This window comes from Bidens hawaiensis, unplaced genomic scaffold, assembly GCF_021521415.1.
Source record: "Bidens hawaiensis isolate Kalapana, Puna unplaced genomic scaffold, B.hawaiensis_p1.1 tig00013347_1, whole genome shotgun sequence".
In the NCBI taxonomy this organism is placed as follows: domain Eukaryota; kingdom Viridiplantae; phylum Streptophyta; class Magnoliopsida; order Asterales; family Asteraceae; genus Bidens; species Bidens hawaiensis.
In genome coordinates, this window is record NW_027492132.1 from 277053 (window position 1) to 302084 (window position 25032).

A 25032-nucleotide genomic window follows, 5' to 3' on the forward strand; every position below is an offset into this window, starting at 1 on the left:
AAAGCAACATAATTCAATATATTATAAGGCAAAATATTAGAACAACAAATAACTTGTCTTGATACATTTTAATCTAGGTCCAAAATAAAGAAAACTTCCTATGTGTCCACAAGCTCCAAAACAGCTACTGCAAACCTGAACATGTGTTAAAATAAACGTCAAACACTTGCGTGTTGGTGAGAAATCAAGTTTAATATCATACATAGATAACAATAAATCTACGCGCAACACGTGTATGTCTGGTGTTTAACAAGGGTGCAATCAGATTGTGATCAAGCCTAAATAGATCATAACTCATAGTTCATAGTTCAATCCGTGCTCCCAATTGAGCACAAAAACGAGAAAACATCTGTGCAAGTGTAAACAAAGAAAACCGTAAACGATAGGTCTCCCGTGTTCATCTAATGGATCCATGAAAACTTCGGAATAGGCCGAACAAAGCGGTTAATGATACACACATACAAATAAACAGCCAAGTAAACGTCCTCAACACATGGGATACTGCGCGACTAAAGTTCATAAATAAGTTTAAGACTCTAAGTTTGTATGAACACATGAACATCCCAAAACATTAAAAATAAAAAGGGATTAGGTACGAGATTACTCACTTGATAACGATGCGGTGTAAGATAAAGCAAGAACCAACTTTAAACAAGCACAAGTTAACCTATAAACAAGATTATTGTTTTAATGATTTGTTTTAAGTCTTGAATATAAGTTAGCATAATTAATAAGTAAGTTATTATATATAATATATATTACCGGAAAAGCAGGGCAGAACAGGGAGGAAGACGGAGGCAGAGAGGAGGCGGCAGAGAGAGCAAGGAAGAGGAAGATAATAAGTGTTTGTGTGTGTAGTGTTAAGAAAATATTATTATTATTTATAGAGAAACCCTAGGGAACACAATCCCTAGAAAAGGGGAAAAGATCTCCAAAAAGCAAAAGATTCCAAAAGCAAAAGATATCAAAAGATATGGCAGCTGCAGGGGGCAAGATAAAGCTGACAGGGAACAGTAAAAAGGCATGGGAGGGTCAGATAAAGGTACTGGTCAAGCAAGGAAAAAGCAGATCTCAAAAGATTATGTCAGTCACTTTTTCTGCCAACCAATGGGGTTGGTGCGCATGCTGCGCCGAAAGTGGCTTTTCAGACATAAAGCAGATTAGGTCAACGGCTCAAAGATAAGACATCACCAAAAGCAAACGGCTAGATTCAACAGAAGAAAACTCAAAAGGGTTAAGCGCGAGAAGGCTGCGCGCGAGAAGGCTAAGGCGCGCCGCGGGAAGAATCACATTTCTTAGCGCGCCGCGGGAGGAACTATAATTCCTAGCGCGCCGCGGGAAGAACTATAATTCTTCGCGCGTCGAGGGATGAACTACGATTCTTAGCGCGCTGCGAGAAGAACTACAAATCCTTAGCGCGTCGCGGGAAGAACTACCGTTCTTCGCGCGCTGCGAGAAGAATTATAATTCTTAGCGCTCTGCGAGAAGAGTTCGTCTCGCGCATCGCTGGAACAGATGGTCTTCACGCAGGCTTCCTTGAAAGGAGTCTGGTGCGTGGAGCTGCGCAGACAACCTTAGGCGGGAAGGAACAAAGGACAAGCAAAGAGTTAGAAGAAAAAGAGGGAAACAAGGCGTAAGGGCGGGACGGCGACAAGAGGGAAAAGAAGGCGGAAAGAGAGAAGGAGAGGGATGGGACGGCGGAAAGAAAGAGAGAGAAAAAGGCGGGAAGGAAAATATATTATTATTATTAAAAGTAAAATATAAGTATAAATAAATATTAAATCATAAAAGAAAGAGATCGGGTCAGAGAAACGGGTACCTGGGTCGGGTCGGATCGGGGCAGATGTCACACAATATCCGAAGATCATTCACGTACCGTCAAGCCATCATTCATACATATCACATCATTCACATAAGGCATACACTTATCTCTTAGGATAAGCGTATTAACAAACATATCGAGTATGCACACAGCCCCGAAAACATAACACATAATTGGGGCTAGAAACTCACCTGAACACGGTTACGTTCACCGTTAATCGTAATCCCTTTCTTCAGTTGTGCACGGCTGACTGTATAACAAGTATACGTATCAATTAACTATCACTACTCATATCATCTTTCTAGTCTTAACTACTACCCACAACGAACGGGGATCCGGGGGCAGCGCCCCTGGCAGCGGGGTCTAGGGGCGGCAGCCCCTAGCAGGGTCCAAGGGGCAGAGCCCCTGGCTGGGGTCGAGCTTGGAAAAATTTTATTTACGTTAACTGTCTTAACACATTTTCCATTAGGTTTTTAATTTATTTTCTAAGCGAACTTAACTTTAGGCGAAGTTAAACCTTAAGCGAACTTAGCTTTAGGCGAAGTTATCAGTTAGACGAACTTGGCCTTAGGCGAAGTTATCAGTTAGGCGAACTTGGCCGTAGGCGAAGTTACCAGTTAGGCGAACTTGGCCTTAGGCGAAGTTACCAGTTAGGCGAACTTGGCCTTAGGCGAAGTTACCAGTTAGGCGAACTTGGCCGTAGGCGAAGTTAAGCTTTGAAGGCGAAGTTATGCTTTGAAGGCGAAGTTAAGCTTTTGCAGACGAAGTTGTTCAGGTCAGCTACAGGTTTGGTTTTTATCAAGCATTTTGGCGATTTTAATACCCTTGTTATGGTTCGACATCACCCCCTACGTTCCCTAACCGTTTTCGTTCGTATATATATCCCGTATATACTATAAAGCTTGGACCTTTAAGGTAAAAACGTTCAATACTACGTAAACTTTAAAGGTCAAGAACATACCTTTTATACGTTCGGTGTGGTCGCGGTTTGCTTGGTTATCTCGTATATTAAAGATCTAATAATGGTCGGCTTGATTCTTGGTCTCGGATGTCTCTCTCTCTCTCCCGGCCGAATATGGTGTAGTGTATGTGTGTGTTTTTGAGTGTGTAGAGATTATGATGGAAATGAAATGAGGGTTTAGGGTTTTAGGTTGGTTTAGGGGATATTTATATCCCTTAAAGCCCATGGACCTAAGACCCATTCTCATTTAACCCATCTTAATTAATCTAAGTCCATGATCCGTTCTTTACTCGACATTAATTAATTAATAACGCGAAATCACTAAACGTAACTTTTTTTATTTAACATTATAAATTTTAGGTTGTTACAATATTTGAGATGATCATAAATAAAAAATGATAATTTTAGCCACATAAATAGTAAATATTAATGGAAGATCTAGGACGTGAAATAATAACAACAAAAATTACAAAATGAATCATATGGCAATTAGGTTAAATTACAGTCTTTTCTGGTTTCATATGACCGGTTGCCGATATAAACCGCGAACCAACTGTTCACTACGTTTTGAAAATTTTGAAACCGACCAACAAAACGAAAATAAAAAGGTAAAAGAAGTCAAACCAATGACCGATTTAAACGATTTCAAGGTTTTAACCTAACCATAAACACTTATATTTATACGTGATTAACAGGTTCAAACACCCGCTACATCGCGCGGGCACCTGTCTAGTAGTACATAATATATTAAAAACTTAATAAAAAAGTCACAAATAAAATTTATTATGTGAAATAATTAAATTTACGTATTACATATAATAATTTTTTATTTTTATTATATTTTCTACATGTGTGAAGCATGGTGATATAATGCTAAATACATATGTTTCCCTTGTTTATTTTATTTAATATTTTGATAGTTTTTATTCGTTTTTAGTCGAGATTTGTATACTACTAACATTTTTATGTTTCGTAGGTTCCGGGATTTGATCGTGATTAAAAAGGGCGAAAAACGAGCTAAAACGAGCTGAAACGGAGATCCGGAACGCGTCAGGAAGAACCAGAACAAAGAACCGGTCAGACCGGGCCGGTCAACCCATAAAAAAGCACGCCGCGTCGCGCGAAGGGGGAAGGTCAAATGCCCTCCGCACGGCGCCTAGGGGATACTGGGCTAGATTTATTTCGTTTTTGCTTCTTGTTGGGCCTTGTTTTGGTTATTTAAACACCTTTAACTTAAACCTGACATAACCTGAAAGCCACCAGCCGAATTGGAGAGTTCTTTGAGCTATTTTACGAGTCTTGTGGTGATTTTGAAGGCAAGAGGACAGCCGGTGAAGAGCTACACGTTTACCTTTGGAGATTACGGGTTTTATCGCCTTTAATTCTTCGTTCTTTAGATTTTCACCATGTTTTCGTTATTATTTGTTTTGTTTGATTTAGACTTTATGATGCTAGGCTAAATTCCAAAAACTACCTAGGTCGTGATGAACCTTAGTTCGGTCTGATTTTTATTTGGATTTCGTTTCGTTATGGATTTTATGTTCTAAGTAAACGGTTGAGTTTGATTTAATTGGTGTGTTTGATTGCTTGGTTTTGTTTACTTGAATTTCTTGTTTCACATTGCCCTTGTTGATTGTTTCATAGGATAGGGTTTTGTTAGGTCATTTACTGTGTGTTATTGGCTAGTTTTTGATTAATATGCATTAAAAGCATAGAAGCAATAAAATCAATTAAATAGATAAAAGTGAACTGCCAGCCTAGAAAGCTGTAAGGTGATAGGTTGTTGATAGATCTTTGCTTGTCGGGATTGCTAGATTTAGTTCTTCGTAAGGAGTCCGTCTATGTTTGATTGTCAGCTTAGTCTATTAAGTTAATTGAGTCTGCTTTGCTATCTTTTGAATTCCGCGCTGTAAGGTAGGTTTTCGTCATAAAAGATACTTAGACATAAGCTATTAAATAACCGTAAGGAAGTTTAATATAAAACTTGTGAGTCTTAAAACTTGTTAGAAATCCATATGCGTCTTCTTGAGGTTCAAGGGTCCTGTTCGGGTTTTCTGTCAAGGGTCTATTTTATGATCCCGATTCCATAACTTGCGTTTTTCCATTTAAATTAATAACCACAACATTGGGGATTCTGGCCTGGGTAGTATCTTTATCATCTGAATTGAGTTTATTATATTTTATTTAATTAGGGTTAAGTTTATTATATTTAATTAATTAGGTTTTAAGTAATGATTATGTTTTATTATTATTTAATTAATTAGGGTTTAGTTTATTAGCTTATTAATAATTAGTTTAAAAATCCCCCTCACATTATTATTAAATAGTCGTGTCTTTAGTCGAGTCTAATTAGCTAGTTTCGTAATTTAAAGAGTCTCGTGGGTTCGATATCCGGACTTACTTAGCTGTACTATAGTCGATCGGTTCACTTGCCGGTTAGTAGTTTAAGTTAAGTTTAAGGGTCTAGAGTATTACTTAGTGTCTAGATTAGTATAATTTTAGTTAATAATTATTTGACTACTTTTAGCACATCACATGGACATGCTGAAACCTAGTGAAGTAAATAAAGGAATACACACATCTCAGCCCGACTCATCCTAAAAATCACTAATTGAACTTAGAATAAAATACATATTACGAATTAGAATTATTCTTTTACAATCACCAGATTGGTGTCTTGGCTAGTGGTAAAAGTTTATGATTACAATCAAATTATTCTTTTAGTCTCATTTGAGATATGTGATAAAACAGATAGGAAAAACTATTTTAGTTGTTAAAGAAAAATAGAAAAGAAGAATTATTCTTTCTTCAAACGGTTGTATCGAACATACTCAACATAATAAAATAAAAAACTTTATAGTTGTAAATTAGTTAGATTCAAAAAGGATTAAAATAGCACAAATTGTATTGACTTTGTTTTATTTTTTTATTTAAATTATATGTTTAAGTTGAGAACTTTTCAGGGTTTAGCCTATGTTCGTCGTTAATTAAGAAAAAGTTACGCGGGGGAATCAATAGGGACGCATTGTCTGGCTACATTGAATGTAGATATATTTTGAGGAAAAAAGTTGTTCTCTTGATTTACTTTTATTTAAGGTATTGATGATGCCTACCTTCCAACTGATTCATTTGCATTGATTTCCCCCTTTAATTTACTTCTTTTACTTTTAAGTTTTTTAACTCATTAACACTCTTTTCTTTGGTCATTGAAAATAGTCTTTAAATTATTTTTACAAAATCAAAATTTATGGAATTAGTATGTTTAATGAAGGTTTTTTTAACGATGAATCAATTTCTTACTTTAGAGTGTTTAACTCTGTATTTCTCTCTCTCTAGTTTTTTTTCTTTTTTGAATGGTGACTTTCATAGTGGTTGAATATTCAGCCACAGCTCTCAGAGTGAGCCTCAACCGTCCCACTCGGGCCAAGACTATGTTGTCTTAACCGGGCCCACGCTTGGCATCCAAGTTTGGCTAGGCATTTCACGAGAAAATTTCGAGCCCCTTGCCACTTGACAGAAGTTGTTCGCCCACAAAAGCAAACTCTCTGGAAAGGGACACTCTAATAGAAAGCTCGTGTCAAGCTATAGAAAGAAATAACATATTCCCCAGTAATATGTACAATACACTTTCTAAATAGTGTTATCAATAATTGTGTGCAACTGCTAACGAACAATATGTTTACATATTGTATACTGTATACATACTAGCAAATACAAGTTTTAGTTGTGTTAATGCAAAATAATAATAATAATAATAATATCACACACCATTTGGATTTCTGAAATCTGAATAATGTTTTCACCGATGAGTGTGTTGGTGTTGATTTATTTTCAACAGTAAATACAACGTTAATTATGAAAATGCAATCACATTTGATATTCCCAACTCTTTCTCAAATGTTGATGGTTCTCATTTGAAGACATGGGTTAAATAAAATTCTTTTTCCATGTAAACAGCGTAGGTTTGTTTTGGACCATTTAGTTTTTTTTTTTTTTTGAAAAAAAATGACATGTTATAAAAACCGATAAGAAACTAGAAAAGACAAAGAAACGTTACTACGAGTTTAAAAAAAAAAGCAAACCCAGTTGCCATGAAATGTCGGAAAATTAGTTCTTGTCTAGAACAAACCCAATTGCTTCCGGGCTATGCGGCCTGTAGTCCGGAAACGACCCCCCCCCCTCCCCCCTCAAAAATACCCGGTGGATAGTAAAAGCGGGTGGTATAACCTAATAAAAAGAACTTATTGTGTGTTCAATACAGCTAGAAGCAAGACAAGTACAAGGCGAGAAGGTAAATCCATGTTTATAATACTGCTTTTCCAACTTTATTAAATTGAAGGTGCAATTTTAGAGAGAATAAAAACTTACCACGCATCAATTTTGGGTGAATTCAGTTCTATATGCGTGTTTTTCTCGCATTTTGCTATGTTCAATTGTATGATATTAAAAATTAATGATGATGAAAACTAGGGTTTCTCGTAAGTCGACACGAGCACATAATTTAGCAAGCAAGAGTAGTGAAATTGAGGTATCGTATGGTTGAGTTGAAAATTGTTTTTAGCTGTATTGTTTGATCAATTATTTTTAATGGAAACCATCCGACGAAAAATTGTTTGATCAAACTAATATTTTGTTAAGTTAGTAATTAGTACTCATTAAGATTTATTTAAGCTTGGTACCGGAAACAATGATACCGTAATTCACAAAAAATAGGTATCAGCACCGATAGCAAAATTTTGTATCAAACCGTACTATACGATCTCAAAATCTCAAAAGGTTGGTACCAAATTAAAACTGACGATACGCGATACTCATACAGGGCTCATTTATATCCTCACAAAAATATAGTAATATATAGAACCAATATAAATAAGAAAGAGAGATGATAGAAGAAATGGAACAAAGTGTGGTCAGGTTCTCAAATCACAATTGATGTCTCTTTCAATCTTTGTTGGTGGGGTAATTATGGATGATGTTTATGATATAGTTGCTTTTACTAATTGTTTTTTTAGGTACAACTCATAACTCGATCTTAAATCATTAAAAAATCACATGATGTAATCAATATATAAGTTTTAGCTACGCTTCTAATATGTTTAAAAATAGGAATATGGGATCAATTTTTGAAGACAATTTTAAGCAACATTATAAAATTGATTTACAAAAAGTAGTGTAGCAAAAAACGTTAATACAATTAAAGGGAAATACAGACTGATAAATACAACAAAACAAACAATTATGACCAGAACATGTCTGACATGAAACACGATAAAGTTGTGTATAACTGAAGACGAACATTCGGTGAAGATCAAATCATTCGTTGAAGATTAGAACCCTTGAGATATTAAATAAGAAGATACATGAAGTAACGATGAAAGACCGGCGAAAGTGATCGAGAGCGTGACGAACCAGATGATGAATTAAGACTAGTTTATTTTTATGTATTCTAGACCATGGACCTTGCCTTGAGCCCAAATGCAAATATCTAAGCCCAATTAAAACACCAATCAGCTGCAAGTCTTTAGCCCACAATCAAAACCTTAGCAGCCGAAATCAATTATCCTCAACATATATCATGAAATGAAAAATGAAAGACATAAAAAGTAAGTTAATCAGTCATTAGATAAGAAAACATATAGCATATGCTTGATATTGCAGGGAATTGAAACATTCATATATAACAAGAAAACATATAACATATGTTTGATATTGGCTTGGACCAATTTACTTGAAATAGTTAATTATTTTTTCATGTGCTGACGAACCCTGAGTTAATAGTTGAGTTGTTCAATCCAATCACGACTCAAAGTTTTATTCGTGAATTGTGATCGACCTCACACACAAATACTTATGTAACTTGAACATGAATTACTTATAAAGCTATTTCTCTTAAACATGTTAACAGTCGATAAATAATAATCAAGTTGTAAACATGTTAACGAGGTTAATGGATAGTAAAAAGATCAAACAGGCCACACGGATCAATCCAAACCCAATAAATATATATATTAACGGGCCCTGTTATTAAATTGGCTCCAAGAACAACCCCCATACTTCGCTTCCCGCCAGTTCTTCACCATACCAATCCACTGATCTTGAATCATGCTCTGGGTGGACAAATACAGACCTAAAACCCTAGACAAGGTTCTTGTACACCAAGATGTTGCTCAAAATCTCAAGAAATTGGTACTCTCTACTATTATTATTATATAACTTCAAAAGCTAGGGTTTTTATTTACAAAGCTTGGATTTTGATCATGTATGTATGTTTCAGGTCACCGAGCAAGATTGCCCACATCTATTGTTCTATGGCCCACCGGGTTCCGGCAAGAAAACCCTAATTATGGCCCTGCTCAGGCAGATGTTTGGGGCTAGTGCTGAAAAGGTTTTTTTTTTTTTTGCTAATATTAAAAATGATTTGTATATTATTTTTCTGAATTCGATTAATTTATTACAGGTGAAAGTAGAGAACAAAAGCTGGAAAGTGGATGTAAGTGTGTTCATTTTAAAGTTCAATTATACCTATACTTGATTATTATGCAAACAGTTTATTAATGCAAGATTGAAACCTGCATTTCAAGTACTTGAGTTGTAAATTGTAATCAGTGTTGTAGAACTCGCTAGGCACTAGTCAAGTAATGTAGTGATTAATCGGGATTAATCATATTGGAATTTATATGTAATTTTCCGGATATACATATATTATAAAATTTTCAATTTAACGACGCCTAGGTGCGAGTTTTACAACCATGCTTGTACTTGCAGTACTGGAAATACATATATTTACTGCATTTTTTAAGTTCATATGTTGTGGCTTAAGAAACGAAGTATGGTTTTTTTTTAGGCTGGAAGTAGAACTATTGATTTGGAACTCACAACTTTATCAAGCACCCATCATGTGGAAACTGAACCCTAGTGATGCAGGGTTTAAAGACCGGTACGTCGTTCAAGAAATCATCAAAGAAATGGCAAAGAACAGACCAATTGATACTAAAGGAAAGAAGGGTTTCAAAGGTTGGTTTTAAAGTATACTTTGATTGATTTATGTTAGTGATAGCCCGTCGTTTGATCTTTTTTATTTATGTATCTTGTATCAGTATTGGTGCTGAATGAGGTTGATAAGCTTTCGAGAGAAGCACAGCATTCTTTAAGAAGAACAATGGAGAAATACAGTGCCTCTTGCCGTTTGATTTTGTGTTGTGACAGCTCGTCAAAGGTTACTGAAGCGGTGCGGTCTCGTTGTCTTAATATCAGAATCAATGCACCAAAAGAAGATGAGGTCAGTATTTGAAATTTGAGTTTAAATGGAGTTTTATAATTAAACATATGAAAATCCAGAGTGTAAATTTGCAGTGAACTTAATATGCTTGAATTTGTATTTCAGATAGTGAAAGTTTTGGAATTTTTGGAAAGAAAGAGGGGTTACAACTTCCTCCTGGATTTGCTGCTCGTATAGCCAAAAACTCAGCTCGGAGTTTAAGGAGGGCAATACTGTCATTTGAGACTTGTCGTGTCCAACAGTTGAGATCAATTCTGAAATTTTATTTGTGTGTGGTTTTGGAAGCAATGTTAAAATGAGATTATTTTCACATAGGTACCCTTTTACAATAATCAAGTAATTCCTCCAATGGACTGGGAACAGTATGTTACTGAGATAGCATCTGACATTATGAAAGAACAGAGCCCAAAAAGGTTGTCATTTACTCATTTTCTTTGTACACTTTCTACAGTACGTATAAGTTATTTTATAATTATATTCCTGTCATTAAATTAATACATGGTTTTATTATTGATATAGGTTGTTTCAAGTTCGTGGAAAGTTGTATGAGTTGCTTGTCAACTGTATCCCTCCTGAAATCATATTAAAGGTTATAACCTCCTGTTGCATGATTACTCTTTTTTATCTTTTAGCAAGTTCTAATTAAAACTGAATGTTTTTTGTTAATTCAGAGGCTGCTTTTTGAATTGCTGAAGAAACTGGATGCTGAATTGAAGCATGAGGTCTGCCATTGGGCTGCATATTATGTAAGTTCATGACAATGTCTCATCAAAGACTCCTAAAACTCTAATATCTCCTTTTATGGAATTTTTATGCTGTTTACTACTTATTTTCCCCGTCATTATGTTATATCTATGGGTTTTCTATCTGTAGAAGTTACAATTTTTAAAAGAGTGCCGGGCATTTCTTGGTATTTGACAAATTAATAATCTTCCTGAACTATATGTAGTTGTGTAGAAGTTACTTTTGTAATTAGACACATGGAGTAAATAGTTTCTATAATGTTGATTTATTATTATTTTATATTTCTCAGGAACATAGGATGCGTCTCGGACAGAAAGCTATCTTTCACCTTGAAGGTATGTTGTGCATCTCATTAGTAATTTACGGTATTTGCTATTAACATGCGTGCATTAGGCTGAATTGTGAATCAGTTAAGCTTCTATCTTTTATCTTTTATCTTTTATCTTTTATCTTTTGTGATCAGCATCATTAGCATGTGCAGTTTACCTTTTGAAATCGTTATACAACACATAATTAGTTTATGCTTATGATAATATTTGACATGATTAAATATACCGATCCAAAATCCACCTTCAATACTAAGAAAATAATTACCAGATGCATCCGGCGTAAATTGCTACGATTAACATGCTTACATATTTAAAAATAATTAGTTAGCCATTAGTCTTTATTATAATGACAAGTTTTGCATATGTAACTTCAATGTTTAGACATACTTAAAAGAGGAAATGCTGCATTTTTATCAGGAAAAGAAGGGGATTTTATTTTTTCATGTTATTTCAAGAGTTTTTTTGTAATCGTTGAGTTACTAAAACAAGGTGGTTGATATATCTTTCTTTACATGCTATTTGCAGCATTTGTAGCCAAGTTCATGAGCATTTACAAAGGCTTCTTGATTGCAGCATTCGGTTGAGGTCCACCAAGACACTGTATGAACTTGTTATGTGTTTCAGACCCGACAGTATCGGATTCATCAATGTTGGCTTCTGAAGTTTTAGTTTTAGCTGTTATTGTTGAAAATACGTTTTGCACCCTCAGCTTTTGTTTTTAATTTGTACTGTTTTCTACTTGAAACAATCTTTCAGTTTGAGGAGTATTGCAACTTCTATGTTTTGAATGAGTATTGTCAAGCTGACCAACAAGCCCTTCTCATTTAATAATCCATCTCTTCGGAAGGTATAAACCAGCGGGGCCACTCGTGAGCTCTGCTTGTTAAAAGCTCGATTTGAGCTGATTTTAAATGAGCTTGAGCCCAAACTTTTTATATATGTAACTTTTATTTAATATATAAAGTATTTACATTTCAATTTATTATTTTATATTAAATTATAGCAAAATAACTGTATATATAATTCATAAAATAAACAACCTGGCGATATTAGAAAGCAAGATAATACAACAGGATTTCACAAACCTTAATATTCCACAAGTACATATGCATGTATAAATATATTTACATCAAATGAATGTCCTTTGGTTTTTAACTGAAGCACATATATATAATACAGGTTGCTTAAATCACAAGGTACACAACGCGAACACATGCCAAACAATCTAAGTTTGATCATGTTTCTTATTGTCCTGCTTCTTAAGAAGGCACTGATTCTACACTGCTCTGGTAAATTTCATCCACATGTGACGCAGGCACATAAACCGCATGTTGTATCGAGCTGTGGGTCCGCCCATAGACCACATATACAAATACTCCAATCAACAGCCATATTGACACTCGCAGCCAAGTATCCGCCCTACAGTTTTAATACAAAATTAGTCTTCCAATAATAATATTAATCTTTTTTTTTAATGAAATGAACAATCTTTTTTCATTTTACATCTTTTGACCTGTTTAACAGCCTGATCTATCCATTTATAAATAGATGGGTCAAAATTGTTACCTTTAATTATTATATTATATCATTTTTCAAAAGAGACCCATTACAATGTTGTTTATGGTGTTAACGATTCATCCCTTGTCAAATATTTGACTTTTTCAAAAGTCAAATGCTGACTAGGCAGAAAGATGCATAAACAATGACAATAGTACTCACCCAAGATTGAGAAGCAAATACATATTGATGAGAATTGAAAGGATCGGCAATAACGGAACAAATGGGCATATGAAACCTGAACACAGCAATTAGTATGATTCAAAATCTTCCATGAAAAGTCAACTATAGCCTGAAAACAATGAATATCTCCAGCAAGAAAAAAAAGATAAATAACAGATGTATTACCGCCCGTGTGCCCAAAGTTGTGCCTGGCATCATCCTGCTCAATGTAAGTGAGAACACCTAGACCCAATAATAACAGAATTCCACCAATTCCACATACTGTCAACCGCAAATAACTGTTCACAGAAGCAACAGCAACAATGGAGTCAATTTTTATACTCAACTAAAACATAGTCCAAATTTTAGGCTGGTTAACATAGAAACCGGAAACGAACCAACCTAGGAATACCAAGATTTGAGGCTGAATATGTAAGAATCAATGCTCCAACACAAGTAAGCATTATAGTCCACCCTGCAATTTTTCGTCTCCTTTTTTCATTAAATAAGGCTGCAAATATTTAAAAAAAAAAACACTCATTAACCCTTCAATTTTTGTATAATAAGATAGTGTATATGAATGCTAATAAATCTGGATTATAATTTATAAACCTTCAGCTGCTACTTTAGCAATTAGAGGATATTCGACTGAATCTGGATTATTTGTGTGAACGTTTATTTTTCCCCCGAGAAACGCCAATTTGACCATTGCTAACCTCAACATCGGCTTCATCAGTTCTAATAATATTGCTATAACGCAAAGAAACCGAATCTATGGCAGCCTGAAGTGAAGATGGAAGTGGGACCTCATCTGGCGGGACATACCGAAGTATCAGAACCGAAATTGCCACCATTGTGAATGCAAGAAGGGTGCCTACACTAACCTGCAACACAAAGAAGAAATTATTAATAATAAACATCTTATAATTTATTAAAAGTGACAGGATGATACATATTACATACCATCCCTGCCAACTGTTCAACATCCATCAAAAATGCCAGGGTGGCAGCGATAAAACCGGTAAGAATTGTACTCTTCACGGGAACTTGCGTGCGCGTGTTTACTTCTGAAAAGAATGACGGGAGCAAACCGTCTCTAGCCATTGCCATCAGGATTCGAGGCTTCACGACAGGAAAACCTCAGTTAGTCAAAAAAAATTACATAATGCACATATTGTCATTTAATATTATAAAAGAAGTACCTGAGGCAAAAGTGAGCCCATTAATGTCGAGCAGAGAGCGGTTACAGCTCCTATGGTTATAATATACCTGTGAAATGATCAAAGATTAATATTAAATGGAAATAAACAAAAGATTTGTAGAACGATAACCGGATGAAATAAATTTATTAACTTACGCGGCCCATTGAATACCATGGCTTGCAAACGCAGAAGAGATAGGGGTGTCGGGATCCATTTCATAATAAGGTACTAGACCAACAATTACTGCAGAGACCAACATATATAACGTGCAACAAATTGATAGCGCAGCCCCAATTCCTAACGGTAGATCCCGTTGAGGATTTTTCACCTGTAAAATTCATGAATTTTTTAAATACTTAATATTATTTTAGACAAATAGTCCAACATTTGATTAAACTATATGTACCTCTTCTGCTGTGCTGGCAACGGAATCAAACCCTATGTATGAGAAAAAGACGGTAGAAGCACCTGCAAGCATCCCATCTACTCCAAATGGGAAGTATCTATCACACAAAAAATAAAATAAAAAATTTTAAAAATGTTTTTATTGATGCGCATTTATAAGTATAAATTTTTTATGCCATTTACCCTGTAGGGAGTTTATAGCCAACCCATCCATTCTTAAACCCTAGATATCCACCGGCTATAATCACAAATATCATTGCACATAAGTTTGCAGTTGTCACGATCGATTGCACAAAAGTACTCTGCCACACAACACAATCAATTTTAAGAATCTTTTTAAAATATAAAAAAAGATTGAATTAATAAATAAATACAACACTATAATTACTACCTCCTTGATTCCTGCACATAATAATCCTGTAACAACAAACACCAAAATGGCTGCACACGGGTCAACCACAATATCAAGCCCGGGAACAGTATGTCGGGACAGAAAAGCCGGAAGACTATCCGGGCCTCCAAAAAGCAATGCCTAAAGGAAGAAATTCACGAACTTTGTATATAATTAGCATCTTTTCATATAAATCTTTTATTAAATAATGTAAAAGGCACACACCAGATTAGGAGAAATGCCACGGGCGACAGCAGATCCACCAATTGTATATTCCAAAATCAAAGCCCAACCAATTATCCAAGCAAGACTAAAAAATCAAGAAATAATAACAGTATCAACATCCAAAAAAGTTATACAACACGAATAAGTATTACAGTAACAAAACATACCCTTCGCCGACACAGATGTAGGAATAATGATACGCGCTCCCAGCCGAAGGGCAACGACTTGCCAGCTCAGCATAACAAAAGGCGGAAAGAGCAGCTGCTATTCCAGCTATCAGGAAAGAAAAGGCTAGAGCCGGACCCGAATGCTCTCGCGCTACAGTCCCCACGAGAATGTAGACTCCAGCTCCAATTGTTGAACCAACACCTAATTCATTTCATTTCATATTCCCAAAATTAATCATCTTTAACATCAAAAACCTTAATTTTTTAAAAAAAAAAATTAAACTTGATCTATGATCAAATAATAAAATAACAAAATTCTCTGTATTTTATGATAAAATCATAAAATGTTGAACAAACACCTAATTCATTTCATTCCATATTCCCAAAATTTATCACCTTTAACATCAAAACCCCTAAATTAAAAAAAAAAATCAAACTTGATCTATGATCAAATAATAAAATAGCATAATTCTCTGTATTTTATGATAAAATCATAAAATGTTGAACAAAAACCTAATTCATTTCATTCCATATTCCCAAAATTTATCACCTTTAACATCAAAACCCCTAAATTAAAAAAAAAATCAAACTTGATCTATGATCAAATAATAAAATAGCACAATTCTCTGTATTTTATGATAAAATCATAAAATGTTGAACAAACACCTAATTCATTTCATTCCATATTCCCAAAATTAATCACCTTTAACATCAAAACCCCTATTTTATTTTATTTTTTTTAAATCAAAGATTCCAAACTTGATGTATGATAAAACTATAAAATATCATAATTCTCTGTATTTTATGATAAAATCATAGAATTAGCCACTTTTAACATAAAATATCCAAACTTTAAAAAAAAATCAAATTCATTCAAAATCAAAAGAGAATGTTACAAAATCAAAGATTCAAACTTTATCAATAATAAAATCATAAAGTACCTATAGCAATTAAATGAAGAACCGATAATTCTCTAGCTAACTGATGATGTCCTGTGTCTGAAGATTTAGAGTGAATTGAATCAGCTCTCTTCCTTCTTACCAAACTTCTAAACCCTGATTTTGCTCCATCATTATTACTCCCCTGATTCGGATCCGAAACCAAACCCATCTAATAACCAACAAGATTCAACAATTACCAACTGGGTTTTGTTAATTAACCCTGATTATGAACAAAATCAAGGTTATTTGTTCTAAAGTTTGCAACTTTAAGCTGCCAGCATAGAAGTGATAACAAATATGAAATACCAAACTCAAATCTTGGATTAAAGATTAAAGATTGAATCTTTTTGAATCTTTAAGAATAAAGATGGATTTGTTGGCAGATTCTGAGGATCCCTAGATGGAGTATCGGTGGAAGTGTGGTGTTTGTCAGGGTGAGAATGGTTGTGTTTTGTGCTCTGTTTTTGAAGCACTGTTTTTTATTGGGTAAGTGGGGCCCACTGGTGGTGGTGGTCGGGCCAGTCTGGAATCTGCTTTGTTTATATCCAATCAAACTTTAACTTGTTCCATTATTAGGTTTTGGGATGTTTCAATTTGGTACCCATAGTTTTGGGTTTCAAAGGATGTTGGGTTTAAAAACAAATCAAGTAATGATTTTTTTTTTTTTAATTTTTGTTGAGTTTAAAACAAATTAAGCAATAAATAAAATCTTTTTGATTTTTAATAATGATAAAATTTAGTAATATAAAAAGTATTGTCATGTCAAACATGACATGTGTGTTTAGATTTGAGATCTTGATGTTATATTGGGCTATCAAAGAAAGTGTCATATTTTCTATGAAAACTCGAATGAGAAAAGCGATGAACACCTGATGAGAAGAATTTGGTTGGTTATTTTGTTTTAAATAAATAAGTTTAGGAAATGCTAATCGGAGGGAAAGCAAAGACTTGTGTCAGAGGCCGCAAGGTTACAATTTCAATATAACATTGTTATAGGACAATATAATACTGTATATCCTATAAATATTTCAACTTTATCTCTTACCATTTTTTTTCCCAAAGATTTTATACATGCATCCCTCTTAGGAACGAAGAAAGAAATAAATCGAGGGTAGTTAAAATTTGATTGTCCAACGAGTTCGCTAATGAGTCTCAATCTATCAATGGCATTTGGCTTTCATCGTCATATAAAGTTATAACCAAGTGTTATCCATTGATTTTGACCTTTGTCCTATTAATCTTTTCTGCAAGAAGATGGCAACTTTTGAAAATTGAAAAGAATTACTCTAAATTTTTTTTCAAATTGGTGGAAGAATCAAAATAATGACAGTGAAGAAAACTATGAAACACAGTTGATCATATGATTCTTGACCCTATTATTTTTCTTGATTATTGGTCTCATTATTTACATGTGAATCTTATCGCAATATCTTCATACGTTATATATTTTTGTCTTCAATCTTCATCCCATTATCTTCTTGATTTTTTCTATAAATTTATTTGGATATCACCATTCCTTGATCTATCCCAACTTTATCTTTAATGGTTTCCTTTATATATATATATATATATTTGTTTTTGTTGTTTATCTATACTTGGTCTCCACGGGAGGCTTTGTTTACTCTTTTGCAATAGATACATAATAGTTGGTTTTGTTTCAATGATATTCGAAAAGGTATATCATTTTTATTAAATGAAATGAAACATATGACCAAAATGAGAACTTTACATAGCCTAGGGATGAAATGAAAAGTTTTGATATAGATTACCGGGGGGGGGGGGGGGGGGAGAATCTTGGTCCTATAAAATAACATAGATTATGCTTTCACCATAATCTAGCGTCGTCATCAACAATATAAAATTACAAGTTCAAAAGGCAACGCGTAAGTGCGTCTTATTATATTTTAATCATAATTTCCCCATAGTTTTTATATTCTAAACAAAACACAACTTCCCAAACCCTTGTTTAACATATTATTGTTGTACAACTTAATATATAATCAGTTAAGCCAAATGGGATGGTCTAAGCTATCGACACACAATATTTATAATATAATATTTTTTCGTGTTAAAATGTTTTCTCTATGCTGCTTAAGTCTTAAGGTATTATATTTGTATTGGTAAAACTTTATTTAAAAAAAATGTTTTTGATAATTAGAGCTTTAGTTAGCAAGATAACCATCACCAGTCGTGTTAAATTCTTGATCACTACATGAGTTAACGATAACATGATACATGTTATACATCTATAAAATATAGATGATGATTAAATGTATATCGGAATTATTGTCTTGTTTTCTTTTAAAACAATCAAGCAATTCTTGGAAGGTAAGATTGAATCGTGAAACTCGATCAGCGTGTTAAAACTTCGTAATACGGTAATACCAATTTCCATTGTATGTAAGAAGTAAAGTTTTATGGTGAATCGTATAGTATTTATTATTTAAGCTATGTTAAGTTCAACATTTAAAAAATATATAACTAGTCTAATATTAAAATGATGATCCTTGTTTTTGGTCAACTTTGTAATGGACTGCTTACAAAGTCAAAGCCAACAATGAACAACTCATCCAAAGTTGATCAACGAAAGCAAACGGTTTCCCTGTCCAAGTATCCAATCGACTAATCAAAGAAGTTGGGTCTGAAAAGGTCAAGTTTTGACTTTCCAGTGTCTGATAGTATGTTTGTATAGAATCTCTAGGGAATGATAATAAAAAAAAATACAGAAATTCATTGAACTTATACAATTAACAATTATCAGCACCAATTTTGACCAACAAAGTCAAAATGAAAATTCTAATGTTTTAAAAGTAGAAATGGATTGTGGACATGTAACCCAAGTAAACGTTACTATTGAATATAATGTTTTAATAAAATAATCGTCTTTGATGCAATTGCCTAGACCAAAGTGTATATATTACATATAATTCAGTAATTCAAAATTTACAGTTGATTTGATCCAAATTATTTGCTACAATATGGTCTCAAACACTTATAAATAGATTTCATGCTAATGAAAGAATAACCATTCTACATGTGTGTTCTTAGGATATACTCAAAAGGTCTACAAACATTTCCGCTGGGTGTTATTGATTCTTGAAGATGTACTCAAACCCAGGCATGAAAATCGTATATCCCAATCACAAATGTTCCTTATTTATAGAAACCTTCACATCATTTCTTAACACATATTATTGGTTGTTAAAGGTGCACAAAAAACCAATCCTTTTGACTTCGTTTAACCTAGTTCCGACCGAACCAGTTCCAACAAAAAAAAAACTGTTTTGACTTTTGTTGACCAAACTGGTTTTGGGGAAAACACCAGTTTGTGCACTTCTATGGCTAAAGCATCCTAAATCTTTAAAAAAAATTCAAATTCATTCAAAATCAAAAGAAAATGCTACAAAATCAAAGATTCAAATTTTATCAATGATAAAATAATAAAATAGCATAATAATCGGAGGGAAAGTGAGGACTTGTGCCGGAGGCCACAGGGTCACAATTTCGAATGTGTTTCAGCTGGGATTTATTGCAATGGGCATTTGGGCACGGGTTTTCCTTGAAACGGGAAATGATTGGTTTGGACGGACTACCTGGTGTTGTTTGTGATTTTAATGCCATCTCTCCCCCTCACTCTCTTTAGCTCACGTGTGATATAATACCATCTATCCTTTAAGTATCCCTAATTTATTTCTCTCATTTTTTTTCAAATATTTTATACATGCATAACAAAGAAAGAAAGAAATCGAGGTTGGTTAAAATTCGACAGTCCAATGAGTTCGACAATGAGTCTCAATTTATCAACGACACTTAGTTTTCATCGTCTTACAAAGTTATAAGTCTTATCCATTGATTTTGACATTTGTCTTATCAAACTTTTTTGCAATAAGATGGGACTTTTGAAAAGAATTACTCTAAATTATTGACCTTTTTTCCTTTCAAATTGGTGGAAGGATCAAAATAATGATAGTGAAGAAAAACTATGAAACACAATTGATCATATGATTCTTGATCCTATTATTTTTCCTGATTACTGGTCTCATTATTTACATGTGAATCTTATCCCAATGTCTTCATACATTATATATTTTTGTCTTCAATCTTCATCCCATTATTTTCTTGATTTTTTCTACAAATTTATTTGGATATCACCATTCCTTGATCTATCCCTACTTTATCTTTAACGGTTTCCTCCATATTTGTTTGTCGTTTATCTACACTGGGTATCCACGTGAGGCTTTGGTTACTCTTTTGCAATAGATGCATAATTGTTGGTTTTGTTTCAATAATATTTGAAAAGGTATATAATTATCTTAAATGAAATGAAACATACGACCAAATAAGAACTTTACGAAACCTAGGGACCAAAGTGAAAAGTTTTGATAGAGAATATAAAGTGGGAAGAATCTACGCATGACCCAAGTACCCTACTAACTTAAATATAGAATTGAATATGACCCATTAGCTATTGGATCTTAATCTACACATGACCCAACTAACTTAAATAGATCATCCAATTGACTAAGTCACTAAAGTTAGATATTCATGTGGTGGTGTTCATAATATTCCAGTATTGAATACGTTATTATTACTATGGGTGTTTAAAAACTATCTAAATTCGTATTCGAATTATCCGACATCCGTATTCGAACTATCCGAAAATTCGGATATCCGAATCCCGGATATCCGAAAATTCGGATTCGGATAGTAGTTTTCCTGATTTTTCGGATATCCGAATTATCCGAATCATCCGGTATTTTAATTTTAATTTCAATTTCTTTTTGTATTATACACAAATCCCTAAGATATATCATATATCACATAAATTAACAGCACCACTCGCTCTCACTTAAAACATAGCAGCGACGACACTCTCACACTTAAAACATAGATCTGCAGCCAGCCGGCCATCGTCTCCGGCCGTCTGTATCACGGCCTCCCGTCTCCCGTCCATCATCTTCCACTCTAAACAAGTACCCGTCGCCATCATCACAACACCCGTCGCCGTCCGTCTCACTTAAAACAGCCTCTCGTCTCCCGTCGCCATCCGTCCTCAGTTCTCACAGCACCCGTCGCCGTCCAACATCCATTCAGCCACCCGTCGCTGTCCATATTATGCGATATACAAACTTGTATGTTTGATTTGGTGGTTGTATGTTTGATTTGGAAACTTAGAATTCTTAAGATAGATGTATGGTTTTGTTTAGTAAAACAAAGTTTTTTTTATTGTATTTTCGGATATTCTGATATCCGGTTTTGGATATCCGAAAATTTCGGATATCCGAAGTTTCGGATTCGGATAGTGATTCTCACTATCCGAAAGGTTCGGATATCCGGTTTTGAACAGCCATAATTATTATATGTATAGTTAGAGCATTCACAACCAAATCATCAAATTACTTGAGTAGAGTTTTTACAATTTAGGAATGGTTTAAAGTGTCGTGAGTATATGTGAGAGAAATGCAATAATTTTTCTATATGATTGAAAAACCATTGTTCACCATTTATAATTTTTTTAAAATATATTTTGAAAGTGATTATGAGGGAAGTAGAGAGAAAATATAGCAATAAATGTATAAAAAATATTATTTAATTGAAATGAAGAGATAAAAGATAATAACTTAGTGTAATTTTGGATTTGAGAATAGGGGAAGGGCTATGAATGCTTTTAGAACATTCTCATTAGGGATGAGCAAAATCGGTACCGGTACCGATTTGATACCGTCGGTACCGAATCGGTACCAAAGTTTTAAGTTTCGGGATCGGTACGGTACCGTCACCGGTTTTTCCCCGATTTTTTATCTTCGGTACCGGTATAATCCCGGTACCGTACCGGTACCGAACCGAATATTTCGGTACCGGTACCAAGAATTAGCGATTTTCTGGATCGGGATTTTCGGTACGGGTACCGGTCGGTACCGGTCCGATACAATGCTCATCCCTAATTCTCATCAAACCCTATATTTTATGAGAGATATTTATAACTTAGAGCGTGAGTTATGGTGTTGTGAGTAAAAAGTTTTTATATTTTAGAATACATAGTGATTTTTTAGTAAATTTGAAAATTTACTGTTCACTCCCCTACAAAATTTTAATATATTTTGAAGTCGTTGTGAGTTTAGAAAAGACAATATATAATGATAAATGTGTAAAAATTATTATTTAATTGAAATGAAAAGAGAAAATGCAGTTAGTATTAGTGTAATTACAAATAGGAGTTTGGATGAGAATGCTCTTATAACCTTAAAAATAAAATTACGACTCTTTGATTATTATGATTATTATTATTATTATTATTATTATTTTGAACAAAAGTTGGTCCGAATACCCAAAATCACCCTAACAAATAGATCGCCTTTGCACCCGAAAACATATGGGTGGTGACTCGGTCCACCTGCATTAAAAGAAACTCACAACTGAGAAAGCCTACTAACTCAACCTGAAACAAAATGCTGAAAGCAATACTCTAACTTACGACCTTCAATAACAAAAATTACGGAGCCTCCGCCAGACCAATTATTATTATTATTTTAAACAAATAAATGAATACTTTTTGGGAAAATTTCGAAAATAAGTGTTTATGATAACAAATTACAAGTTTTTGGTGTCATTTGCAACAAAATTCCAGAAATAGGTATTTTAAACTAGTCATAACGATTATATTATGATAACATACGAGTACTTTGTATAAACAATTAAAGCTTGTCACATTCCCTTAAACTAACCATAATGAGTAGATTCACTAATCATTTACTCGTCGCGACAAAATAAGTTTCATGTTTTGTAATCAACACCACGAGTAATTCATAAGTCTTTTAGTCGCGACGACTAGTTTACCTGGTTTACATTCTCTACATGAGTAGTTTGTTAGTAGTTAACTTATCGCGACTAATTTAACCTTGCAATATACTCGTCGCAACTAAAAGACTTATGAATTACTCGTGGGTGTTGATTACGAGGCATGGAACTTATTTAGTCATGACGAGTTAATGATTAGTGAACGTGCTTATTAGGATTATACGCGACAAACTTTAATTGGTTCTACAAACTACTCGTCACTGCTAGTTTATAATACGTATTTTTAAAATTTCTTGAAAATAACACATAAAATTTGAAATTTATTTTCATAAACGTTTATTTTCAAAATTTTCTGATATTGTGTCATCACTTACATAATTGAGTTATAAAAATAAAAATTATACACATAAAGTGACGTGATATTCTAGAACGTGACACCATCATCCGAAACCCTAATTTGTTTTGTTTTTACAACCTACCATAAATACTTTACTCATTTCACAAACACAACCTACCCACTATCGGCCGCCACCAACTTCACCACCGTTGACCGACGGCCGTGCTTTCAGGTGAGTTTTATCTTTATTATTTTACTTTGTTCACAAGAATTATAGTAAAATAGATACCTGTTTGCTTTTTGTTCATATGTCAAATATTAGTTATAGATATGAATTGATAACCAGTATTGTATGTATATGTAGATCCAAGCTCATATTGTTGTCATATATTAATTACAGATCTGGATTGATAACCATGAATATGTACCGTATGGCCGGGGATGATGATGATGATTGCGATGACGATGATCCAAGCATGGGTTTGTGGGCTATCTATGTTGTTTAAGTGGCCTAGACTACTTTCATAAATGTATCCAAGCATGGATTCGTGTCCCGATTGATGTGAATCTCCGATTCCGGCCGGAATCGAGCGATTGGGGTTCGGTTTTTGGTCACCTTAGCTGGCCATAACCAAATTAACTTCCGCAGGACGTGGAATCTTGGGCGCGTCTTCATATGCTATTGTTGTAAAATCCCGAAGTTTATAATTCGGGTGAAAAGTTATAAGTATGTTATGTATGTAAAATCTCGAAGTTTATAATTTGGATGTTTTGTTATATGTATTTTGTGTTCGTGTTATATATATAAAACAAATGTTTGTGTTCATTGTGTTCGGGTGAAAAGTTTATATAAAAAGGTGGAATATATACGTTCGTTTTGGTTGTTTTTGGGTGAAAAGTTTATAAAAAAAACGGTTCGTTGAGTTGTTTTCGGGTGAAAAGTTTACTAAAAAACGGTTCGTTTGTTGTTTTCGTGTGAAAAGTTTACTAAAAAACGGTTCGTTTTGGTTGTTTTTGGGTGAAAAAGTTTATAAAAAAACGGTTCGTTGGGTTGTTTTCGGGTGTAAAGTTTACTAAAAAACAGTTCGTTTGTTGTTTTCGTGTGAAAAGTTTACTAAACAACAGTTCGTTTTGATTGTTTTCGGGTGAAAAGTTTATTCAAAAACGGTTCGTTTTGGTTGTTTTCGGGTGAAAAGTTTACTAAAAAGCGGTTCGTTTGGGTTATTTTCGAGAGAAAAGTTTACTAAAAACAGTTCGTTGGGTTGTTTTCGGGTGAAAACTTTACTAAAAAACGGTCGTTTGTTTGTTTTCGAGTGAAAAGTTTACTAAAAAACTGTTCGCTTTGGTTGTTTTCGGGTGAAAAGTTTACTAAAAAGCGGTTCGTTTGGTTGTTTTTGGGTGAAGATTTTACTAAAAAATGTTCGTTTAGTTGTTTTCGGGTGAAAAGTTTACTAAAAAACAGTTCATTTGGTTGTTTTCGGGTGAAAGTTTTACTAAAAAACGGTTCGTTTTGATTGTTTTCGGGTGAAAAGTTTAAGTGGACTAGACTACTTTCATAAATGTATCCAAGCATGGATTCGTGTCCCGATTGATGTGAATCTTCGATTCCGGCCGGAATCGAGCGATTGCGGTTCGGTTTTTGGTCACCTTAGTTGCCAAAACCGAATTAACTTTCGCAGGACATGCAATCTTGGGCGCGTCTCCGTATGCTA

The 25032-nt window shown here is 34.0% G+C and overlaps 2 pseudogenes across 2 annotated transcripts; one reads left to right on the forward strand and one right to left on the reverse strand.

Moving 5' to 3' along the window:
• The first annotated feature begins 8818 nt into the window (after positions 1–8818).
• LOC143543901 (replication factor C subunit 3-like) lies at positions 8819–11952 on the forward strand (annotated as a pseudogene). Its single transcript, XR_013137164.1, has 11 exons — positions 8819–8969; positions 9058–9168; positions 9241–9273; positions 9628–9797; positions 9881–10062; positions 10168–10303; positions 10378–10475; positions 10582–10651; positions 10734–10808; positions 11096–11141; positions 11661–11952. The product of XR_013137164.1 is annotated as a replication factor C subunit 3-like (transcript).
• A 236-nt stretch (positions 11953–12188) lies between these two features.
• Positions 12189–16619, reverse strand: LOC143543900 (cationic amino acid transporter 2, vacuolar-like; annotated as a pseudogene). The gene is made up of 14 exons (XR_013137163.1): positions 16186–16619; positions 15245–15446; positions 15078–15162; positions 14853–14993; positions 14645–14763; positions 14463–14559; positions 14212–14384; positions 14057–14123; positions 13818–13976; positions 13467–13738; positions 13257–13365; positions 13041–13153; positions 12855–12930; positions 12189–12554 (listed from the first exon to the last, which is right to left on the reverse strand). The product of XR_013137163.1 is annotated as a cationic amino acid transporter 2, vacuolar-like (transcript).
• Positions 16620–25032: the final 8413 nt, after the last annotated feature.